The sequence below is a fragment of the Camellia sinensis genome, chromosome 12 (assembly GCF_055761805.1).
Source record: "Camellia sinensis isolate YWXY chromosome 12, ASM5576180v1, whole genome shotgun sequence".
Lineage (NCBI taxonomy): Eukaryota > Viridiplantae > Streptophyta > Magnoliopsida > Ericales > Theaceae > Camellia > Camellia sinensis.
This window is the reverse complement of record NC_138972.1, coordinates 24460213-24470000: the sequence shown is the minus strand read 5'-3', so window position 1 is coordinate 24470000 and position 9788 is coordinate 24460213. Positions and strand designations below refer to the sequence as shown.

Here is a 9788-nt window from a genome sequence, read left to right as displayed (position 1 = left end):
GTTAGGATTGGGTAATTTGCGTGCCTGCTGCCTTCCTTGGATGTGGTAGCAGTTTCTCAGGCTTCCTATCCGGAATCGAACCCTAACTCTCCGTCACCCGTCACCACCATAGTAGGCCACTATCCTACCATCGAAAGTTGATAGGGTAGAAATTTGAATGATGTGTCGCTGGCACAGAGGCCGTGCGATCCGTCGAGTTATCCTGAATAATCAGAGCAACGGGCGTAGCCCGTGTCAACCTTTTATCTAATGAATGCATCCCTTCCGAAAGTCGGGGTTTGTTGCACATATTAGCTCTAGAATTACTACGGTTATCCGAGTAGCAAATACCATCAAACAAACTATAACTGATTTAATGAGCCAGTCGCAGTTTCACAGTCTGAATTAGTTCATACTTACACATGCATGGCTTAATCTTAGAGACAAGCATATGACTACTGGCAAGATCAACCAGGTAGCATTCCTTCTTTATGATGCCGGCACTCCATAAGCCCGACCAATAGAGCTGGCACGGTCAAAGGCAGGTGCAGCCATAGCCCGCAACGAGCGACGAACGCTCGGCGGGGAAACAGAGGTCGAAGACCGCGTATGCCCGCACAAGGCTCTGAATCCGAGAGCAAGAGTACAACTGCCCGCGGGCCTTGCCACCGATACGGCAACGTGAGACGACAGCACAGAATGCGGGCGATACTTTGGGGTTAACCATGCTGCTGGCTTTGGCTAGGCTGCCTTGGTCAGGGCATGGCATGGCAAGCTGCTGGCCTTGACTTGGCATGGCATGCTGCTTGCTTTCGTTGGGCTGCCTTGGCCTTAGCCTTGGCATGGCATGCTGCTGGCCTTGGCCTTGTCATGGCATGCTACGGCCTTTGGCTAGGCTGCCTTGGCTTAGGCATGGCAGGCAACCTACTGGCATTGGCTTGGCATGGCATGCTGCTGGCTTAGGCTGGGCTGCCTTGGCCTATTCATGGCATGCTGCTGGCCTTAGCCTTGTAATGGCATGCTGCTGGCCTTGGCCTTGGCCTTGGCATGGCATGCTAACGGCTTTGGCTAGGCTGCCTTCTCCCAGGCATGGCATGGCAACCTACTGGCCTTGGCTTGGGATGGCATGCTGCTGGCTTTGGCTGGGCTGCCTTGGCCTTGGCATGGCTTGTTGCTGGCCTTGGCCTTGGCGTGGCATGCTGCTGGCTTTGGCTAGGCTGCCTTGGCCTTGGCATGGCATGGCAACCTTCTGGCATTGGCTTGGCATGGCATGCTGCTGGCTTTGCCTAGGCTGCCTTGGCCTAGGCATGGCATGGAAACCTGCAGGCATTGGCTTCGCAGGGCTTGCTGCTGGCTTTGGCTCGGCAGCCTTGGCCTTGGCATGGCATCCTGCTGGCTTCGGGTAGGCTGCCTTGCCCTAGACATGGCATGGCAAGCTGCTGGCCTTAGCTTGGCATGGCATGCTGCTGGCTTTGGCTGGGTTACCTTGGCCCTGGCATGGCATGCTGCTGGCCTTGGCCTTGGCCTTGGCATGGCATGCTGTTGGCTTTGGCTAGGCTGCCTTGGCCTAGGCATGGCATGGCATGGCAAGCTGCTGGCATTGGCTTGGCATGGCATTCTGCTGGCTTTGGCTGGGCTACCTTGGCCTATGCATGGCACGCTGCTGGCCTTGGCCTTGGCATGGCATGCTGTTGGCCTTGGCCTTGGCATGGCATGCTAACGGCTTTGGCTAGGCTGCTTTCTCCTAGGCATGGCATGGCAACCTACTGGCATTGGCTTGGCATGGCATGCTGCTGGCTTTGTGTCACGCCCTAAAATTTGGACAATTAAATAGTAAATTAGGACTAAACCCCAATTAATATTCCATCATCCAAATCCTAGGGGTGAAACAAAAAAACTAAAATGCCAACCAAACCATCCACCATAAATTGATAACTAACAAGTACCTCAACATTAAGGTAGCAACAACTAGTCAAAACAACTTAAATAAAGTACGGTTACAAACCATGCGAAATTATTCCCATACTAAAGTCGTAAAATAATAATAATAATAATAATAATAATAATAATAATAATAATAATAATAATAATAATAAATACATAAACTACTAACAACCCTAAGCTCAAAAAAATAAAAGAAATCCAAGAGATATGCCCAAAAACTTTAGTTACTTCTCGTCACCACCGTAGCCTCAACTAATCCTGCAACGGAAGCTCAGCTGCGCTCAAACAGAACGCACCCGAGTGGCCAAAAGACCAAATAGGTCAATATACGGGTATACTGGTATGAGTACAAGATTTAACACCCACGTGTCCATCAGACATAGACAAAAATACATTTAATTCTTATCACGGGACAAGACAAGTAGTTCCAACCGTACCGAGACGAATGGGTAGTTTCCCGAGATACGGTGGCATTTAGTTTTTTGTCCGTACACAACGAAATATAAATTGATTACAGAATAGACAAAATAGAAACAAAAAAATATGGTAGGTCAGCCCTGCATAAAAAGTTAGTAAGACCCACCATCCTGCAAAACAAATAAAGTTAGTATAATTTAATCATAAGTAACTTATTAAAAAAATATAAAATTACGCCGTTTCATCCTTAAATAATTCTAATTGATCAAAACTCAAAGAACAAAAGTTGTACAGAATCAAATTTCCTGTAAGACAACGCAAACGAATTTAACAGAAACTGAACAGGTTAAGAGAAAAACTTGATATAAAAATCTAGACAGAATTTAATCGAAAAATTTGAAGCTGAAAACGAACCAAAACTGCCCTAAGATGATTTTTTTCGAAAAATTTCAAAACACGAAAAGTGTGCAGAATAATGCTTTTACTTCATTTACGCAAAACCAATAAAAATGAGCTCGTTTCGTTGGTTAAAACAGCCTATAAAATCTGCATTACCAAAATGAATCAAGCCGACAATAACCAAAGTCATCCGATTATAAGTTCTAATCGATCTTTTTAATAAAAAGCTACAACACAAAAGTTGTCAAAAATTACGTATACATGCCTCTACTCAAATTTCAAAATTTATTGTGGTCGATTACTATTTTTCAAGATGTACAAATCAATAAACTCATAATTAAATTTTTGTACCTTAACTCCACCACTTCGGCCCTCCCCTTCCGGCCTACACATATATCCCATGTGCCACCCGTATACCTAACTCCGCTCCGAAGCCAAACTTGCACAGGGACATCGTCCCGAGTTTGACTCACACTCCCCGGATGGTTAGCATATACGTATGCGCGCAAATCAAAGCACTTGTCTACTCATGAGAACGAGGCAACAATATATATATACACAACATCTCACACAAGAGAATAAACATAACAATGCCGAGCCTAAGGCATTCAAATAAATCTCATAATCCTCACTTTTTCTATACATTCTTTCTCACCATCACTCAAATAAAACAACAATCCATGGAGTCATGGTGGAGTATAAGGAATTTATCTGTAGGTTCTTAATTAATTTTAATTTCATATGACCATGAGTGTAATTACAACCATAAAATAAATTCATATAAAAATCCTAAACATGGTATACACAACTAATCAAAATAATTAAAATCAATCCATCGTCTACATGCAAATACAAAATCAATCCAACATCAATTAAAAATAAATAAATAAAAACAACGAATCAATCCATCCTCTAACCAATATCTATGGATTCCAAGTTTATTTTAATTTTATATAATCATGAGTGTGATTACAATCATAAAATCAATCCATATAAAAACCCTAAATCTTGCATATACAACTAATCAAAATAATTAAAATCAATCAATCAATCATCTAAAAACCCTAAACCTTACATAAATAACTAAACAAAATAATTAAAATTAATCAATCATCTTTATGTAAACACAAAATCAAACTAATATCAAACAAATAGATAAAAACAAGAATTAAACATAAATCAAAGGAAGTGGATTTTGTACTCACAATACTTTATTGAAGATCAAAGAATATTTAGAAAACTACTAGAGTCACCAAAACAAAACCCTAATCTTTCCTTTTCTTCCCTCTCCTCTTTTTTCCCTATTGCCGCCCCTCTCTTTGTGTTCTTTGATTTCTCTCTCTCTCTCTCACACACACTACTTGGACTCTCTCTTTTTCCTTTTTATCTCCTAAACCTAGTTGAATACTTCTATGTTATTATATATATAATAACGTAAGAGCTAGTATAACCTAACAATATTATACTATAAACCTAAATCTCAATATATAATAGCTTAATAAACTATAATATGCAATAAAATTTATTAATTACAACATTAAATGCCTTAGCTATCACATTAAACCTTATGTAACCACCCAATTAATAATTATACCTTTAAATCCATTAAATATCACATTAAATCTCATGTAACCACCCAATTAATAATTACAACATTAAATCCATTAAATATCACATTAACTCTCCTATGACCACACAATTAATAAAGTCAAAAATAAAATAAGATAATAATAACCATAATAATAATAAATAATGACTAAAGAAAATTAGGGTCGCTACAACTTGGCTGGGCTGCCTTGGCCTTCGTATCGCATGCTGCAGGCCTTGGCCTTGGCGTGGCATGCTGCTGGCTTTGGCTAGGCTTCCTCGGCCTAGGCATGGCATGGCAACCTGCTGGCATTGGCTTGGCATGGCATGCTGCTGGCTTTGGCTAGGCTGCCTTGGCCTAAGCTTGGCATGGCAACCTGCAGGCATTGGCTTGGCATGGCATGCTGCTGGCTTTGGCTGGGCAGCTTTGGCCTTGGCATGGCATGCTGCTTGGCCTTGGCCTTGGGATGGCATGTTGCTGGCATTGGCTAGGTTGCCTTGGCCTGGGCATGGCATGGCAAGCTGCTGGCATTGGCCTGGCATGGCATGTTGCTAGCCTTGGCCTTGGCATGGCATGCTACTGGCTTTGGCTAGGCTGCCTTGGCCTAGGCATGGCATGGCCAGCTATTGGCCTTGGCCAGGCATGGCATGCTGCTGGCTTTGGCTGGGCGACTTTGGCCATGGCATGACATGCTGCTGGCTTTGGCTAGGCTGCCTTGGCCTAGCCATGGCATGGCAAGCTGCTGGCCTTGGCTTGGCATGGCATGCCACTGGCCTTGACTTGGCATGGCATGTTGCTGGCTTTGGCTAGGCTGCCATGCCCTAGGCATGGCATGGCAAGCTGCTGGCCTTGGCTTGGCATGGCATGCTATTGGCTTTGGCTGGGATACCTTGGCCTTGGCATGGCATGCTGTGGGCCTTGGCCTTGGCATGGCATGTTGCTAGCATTGGCTAGGCGGCCTTGGCCTAGGCATGGCATGGCAAGCTGTTGGCAATGGCTTGGCATGGCATGCTGCTGGCCTTGGCTGGGCTGCCTTGGCCTTGGCATGGCATGCTGCTGGCCATGGCCTTAGCATGGCATGCTGCTGGTCTTGGCCTTAGCATGGCATGCTACTGGCTTTGGCAAGGCTGCCTTGGCCTAGGCATGGCATGGCAACCTGCTGCCATTGGCTTGGCATGGCACGCTGCCAGCCTTGGCTGGGCTACCTTGGCCTTGGCATGGCAATCTGCTTGGCCTTGACCTTGGCCTGGGCATGGCATGCTGCTGGCTTTGGCTAGGCGGCCTTGGCCTAGGCATGGCATGGCAAGCTTCTGGCCTTAGCTTGGCATGGCATGCTGCTCGCTTTGGTTGGGCTGCCATGGCCTTGGCATCGCATGTTGCTAGCCTTGGCCAAGCATGGCATGCTGCTGGCTTTTGCTAGGCTGCTTTGTCTTAGGCATGGCATGGCAACCTGCTGGCATTGGCTTGGCCTGGCATGCTGCTGGCTTTGGCTGGGCTGCCTTCCTGTTGGCATGTCATCCTGCTGGCCTTGGCCTTGGCATGGCATTCTGGTTGCTTTGGCTAGGCTACCTTGGCCTAGGCATGGCGTGGCAAGCTGCTGGCCATGGCTTGGCTTGGCATGCTTCTAGTTTTGGCTGGGCTGACTTGGCCTAGGCATGGCATGCCGCTGGCTTTCGCCCTGGCGTGCTAACGGCTTTGGCTAGGCTACCTTCTTCTAGGCATTGCATGGCCACCTACTGGCATTGGCTTGGCATGGCATGCTGCTGGCTTTGGCTGGGCTGCCTTGGCCATGGCATGGCATGCTGCTGGCCTTGGCCTTGGTGTGGCAGGTTGCTGGCTTAGGCTAGGCCGCCTTGGCCTAGGCATGGCATGGCAACCTGCTGGCATTGGCTTGGCATGGAATGCGGCTGGCGTTGGCGGGGTTGCCTTAGCCTTGGCTTGCCATGCCGCTAGCCTTGGCCTTAGCCTTGGCATGGCATGCTGCTGGCTTTGGCTAGGCTGCCTTGGCCTAGGCATGGCATGGCAAGCTGCTGGCCTTGGCTTGGCATGGCATGTTGCTGGCTTTGCTGGGTTGCCTAGGCCCGGTCATGGCATGTAGTTTGCCTTGGCCATGGCATGGCACGCTGCTGGCATTGGCTAGGCTGCCTTGGCCTAGGCATGGCATGGCAAACTGCTGGCCTTGGCTTGGCATGGCGTTCTTCTGGCCTTCGCTGGGCTGGCCTAGCCTTTGCATGGCATGTTGTTGGCCTTGCCCTTGGCTTGGCGTGCTACTGGGTTTTGCTAGGCTACCTTGCCCTAGGCATGGCATGGCAAGCTGCTGGCCTTGGCTTGGCATGGCATGCTGCTGGCTTTGGCTGGGCTGCCTTGGCCTTGGCATGGCATGCTGCTAGCTTTGGCTGGGCTGCCTTGGCCTTCGCATGGCATGCTGCTAGCTTTGGCTAGGCTGCCTTGGCCTAGGCATGGCACGGCAGGCTGCTGGCCTTGACTTGGGACGGCATGCTACTAGCGTGGGCTGGGCTGCCTTGGCCTTGGCATAGCATGCTGCTGTCCTTGGCCTTGGCATGGCATGCTGCTGGCTTTGGCTAGGCTGCCGTGGCCTAGGCCTGGCATGGCAACCTGCTGCCATTCACTTGGAATGGCATGCTACTGGGTTTGGCTTGGTTGCCTTGGCCTTGGCATGGCGTGCTGCTTGGCCTTGGCATTGGCATGGCATGCTACTGGCATTGGCTTGGCATGGCATGCTGCTTGCTTTGACGAGGCTGCTTGGGCCTTGGCATGGCATGGCAAGCTGCTGGCATTGGCTTGGCATGGCATGCTGCTGGCTTTGGCGGGGCGGCCTTGGGCTTGGCATGGCATGCTACTAGCTTTGGAGGGGCGGCCTTGGCCTTAGCATGGCATGCCGCTGGCCTTGGCCTTGGCATGGCATGCTGCTGGCTGTTGCTAGGCTGCCTTGGGCTAGGCATGGCATGGCAAGCTGCTGGCATTGGCTTGGCATGGCATGCTGCTAGCTTTGGTGGGGCTGCCTTGGCCTTGGCATGGCATGTGGCTGGCCTTGGCCTTGGCCTTGGCATGGCATGCTGCTGGCTTTTGCTAGGCCACCTTGGGCTGGGCATGGCATGGCAACCTGCTGGCATTGGCTTGGCATGGTAGGCTGCTGGCTTTGGCTGGGCTGCCTTGTCCTTGGCATGGCATGCAGCTGTCCTTGGCCTCGGCATGGCATGCAGCTGGCCTTGGCTAGGCTGCCTTGGCCTAGGCCTAGCATGGAAACCCGCTGGCATTGGTTCGGCATGGCATGCCGTTGGTTTTGGCGGGGCTGCCTTGGCCTTGGCATGGCATGCAGCTGGCCTTGGCCTTGGCATGGCATGCTGCTGGCTTTGGCTAGGTTGCCTAGGCCTAGGCATGGCATGGCCAGCTGCTGGCCTTGGCTTGGCATGGCATGCTGCTGGCTTTTGCTGGGCTACCTTGGCTTTGGCATGGCACGCTGCTGGCTTGGTCTAGGCTGCCTTGCCCTAGGCATGGCATGGCAAGCTGCTGGCCTTGGCTTGGCATGGCATGCTGTTGGCTTTGGCTGGGCTGCCTTGGCCTTGACAGGGCATCCTGCTGGCTTTGGCTGGGCTACCTTGGCCAAGGCATGGCATGGCAAGCTGCTGGCCTTCACTTGGCATGGCATGTTGCTGGCTTTGGCTGGGCAACCTTGGCCTTGGCTTAGCATGCTGTAGTCCTTGGCCTTGGCATGGCATGCAGCTGGCTTTGGCTAGACTGTCGTGGCCTAGGCATGGCATGGAAACCTGCCACCATTGGCTTGGCATGGCATGCTGCTGGCTTTGGCTGGGCTACCTTGGCCTTGGCATTGCATACTGCTTGGCCTTGGCATTGGCATGGCATGAGGCTAGCTTTGGCTTGGCTTCCTTGGCCATGGCAAGGCATGGCAAACTGCTGGCCTTTGCTTGGCTTGGCATCCTGCTGGCCTTAGCCTTGGTATGGCATGGTTCTTGCTTTGGCTAGGCTGCCTTGGCCAAGGCATGGCATGGCAAGCCGCTGGCATTGGCTTGGCATGGCAAGCTGCTGGCATTGGCTTGGCATGGCATGCTGCTGGCTTTGGCGGGGCTGCCTTGGCCATGGCATGGCATGCTGCTAGCCTTGGCCTTGGCATGGGAAGCTGCTGGCTTTGGATAGGCTCCCTTGGCCACCGCATGGCACCGCAACCTGCTGGCATTGGCTTGGCATTGCATGCTGCTAGCTTTGGCTGGGCTGCCTTGTCCATGGCAAGGCATGCTGCTAGCTTTGGCTAGGTTGCCTTGGCCTAGGCATGGCATGGCAACCTGCAGGCATTGGCTTGGCTTGGCAAGCTGCTAGCTTTGGCTGGGCTGGCTTGGCCTTGGCATGGCATGTTGCTTGGCCTTGGTCTTGGCATGGCATCCTGCGGGCCTACGCTAGGCTGCATTGGCCTAGGCATGGCATGGCAAGCTGCTGGCCTTGGCCTGGCATGGCATGCTGCAGGCTTTGGCCGGGCTGCCTTGGCCTTGGCATGGCATGCTGCCGGCTGTGCCTAGCCTACCTTGGCCTAGGCATGGCATGGCAAGCGGCTGGCATTGGCTTGGCATGGCATCCTGCTGGCTTTGGCCTGGCTACCTTGGCCTTGGCATGGCATGCTGTTGGCCTAGGCCTTGGCATGGCATGCTGCAGGCCTTGGCTAGGCAGCCTTGGCCTAGGCATGGCATGGCAAGCTGCGGGCATTGGCTTGGCATGGCATGCTCCTGGCTTTGGCTGGGCTGCCTTGGCGTTGGCATGGCATGCTGCTTGGCCTTGACCTTGGCATGGCATGCTGCTGGCTTTGGCTATGCTGTCTTCGCCTAGGCATGGCATGGCAAGCTGCTGGCCTTAGCTTGGCATGGCATGCTGCTGGCTTTGTCTTGGCTGCATTGGCTTTGGAATGGCACGCTGCCTGGCCTTGGCCCCGACATGGCATGCTGCTGGCTTTGGCTAGGCTGCCTTGCCCTAGGCAAGGCATGGCAAGTTGCTGGCCTTGGCTTGGCATGGGCTGTTGCTGGCTTTTGCTGGGCTGCCCTGGCCTTAGCATGGCATGAAGTTGGCCTTGGCCTTGGTATGGCATGATGCTGGCTTTGGCTAGGCTACCTGGGACTAGGCATGGCATGGAAAATTGGTGGCCTTGGCTAGGCATGGCATGTTGCTGGCTTTTCTTGTGCAACCTTGGCCTTGGCATGGCATGTTGCTGGCCTTGGCCGTGGCATGGAATGCTGCTGGCTTTGGCTAGGCTACCTTGGCCTAGGCATGGCATGGCAAGCTGCTGTCATGGCTTGGCATGGCATGCCGCTGGCTTTGGCTGGGCTGCCTTCGCTTTTACATGGCATGTTGCTGGCCTTGGCCCTGGCATGGCATGCGGTTGGCTTTGGCTAGGCTGCCTTGCCCTAGGCATGGCATGGCAACCTACTGGCCTTGG

At 51.5% G+C, this 9788-nt stretch overlaps 1 non-coding gene across 1 annotated transcript in view; it reads right to left on the bottom strand.

The window, feature by feature from the left end:
* LOC145805022 (18S ribosomal RNA) overlaps positions 1 to 457 on the bottom strand; it is a 1805-nt gene extending 1348 nt beyond the window's left edge. The window contains exon 1 of the ribosomal RNA XR_014347706.1: positions 1 to 457. This exon is cut by the window's left edge and continues 1348 nt beyond it. This is a non-coding gene — a ribosomal RNA (18S ribosomal RNA).
* Positions 458 to 9788: the final 9331 nt, after the last annotated feature.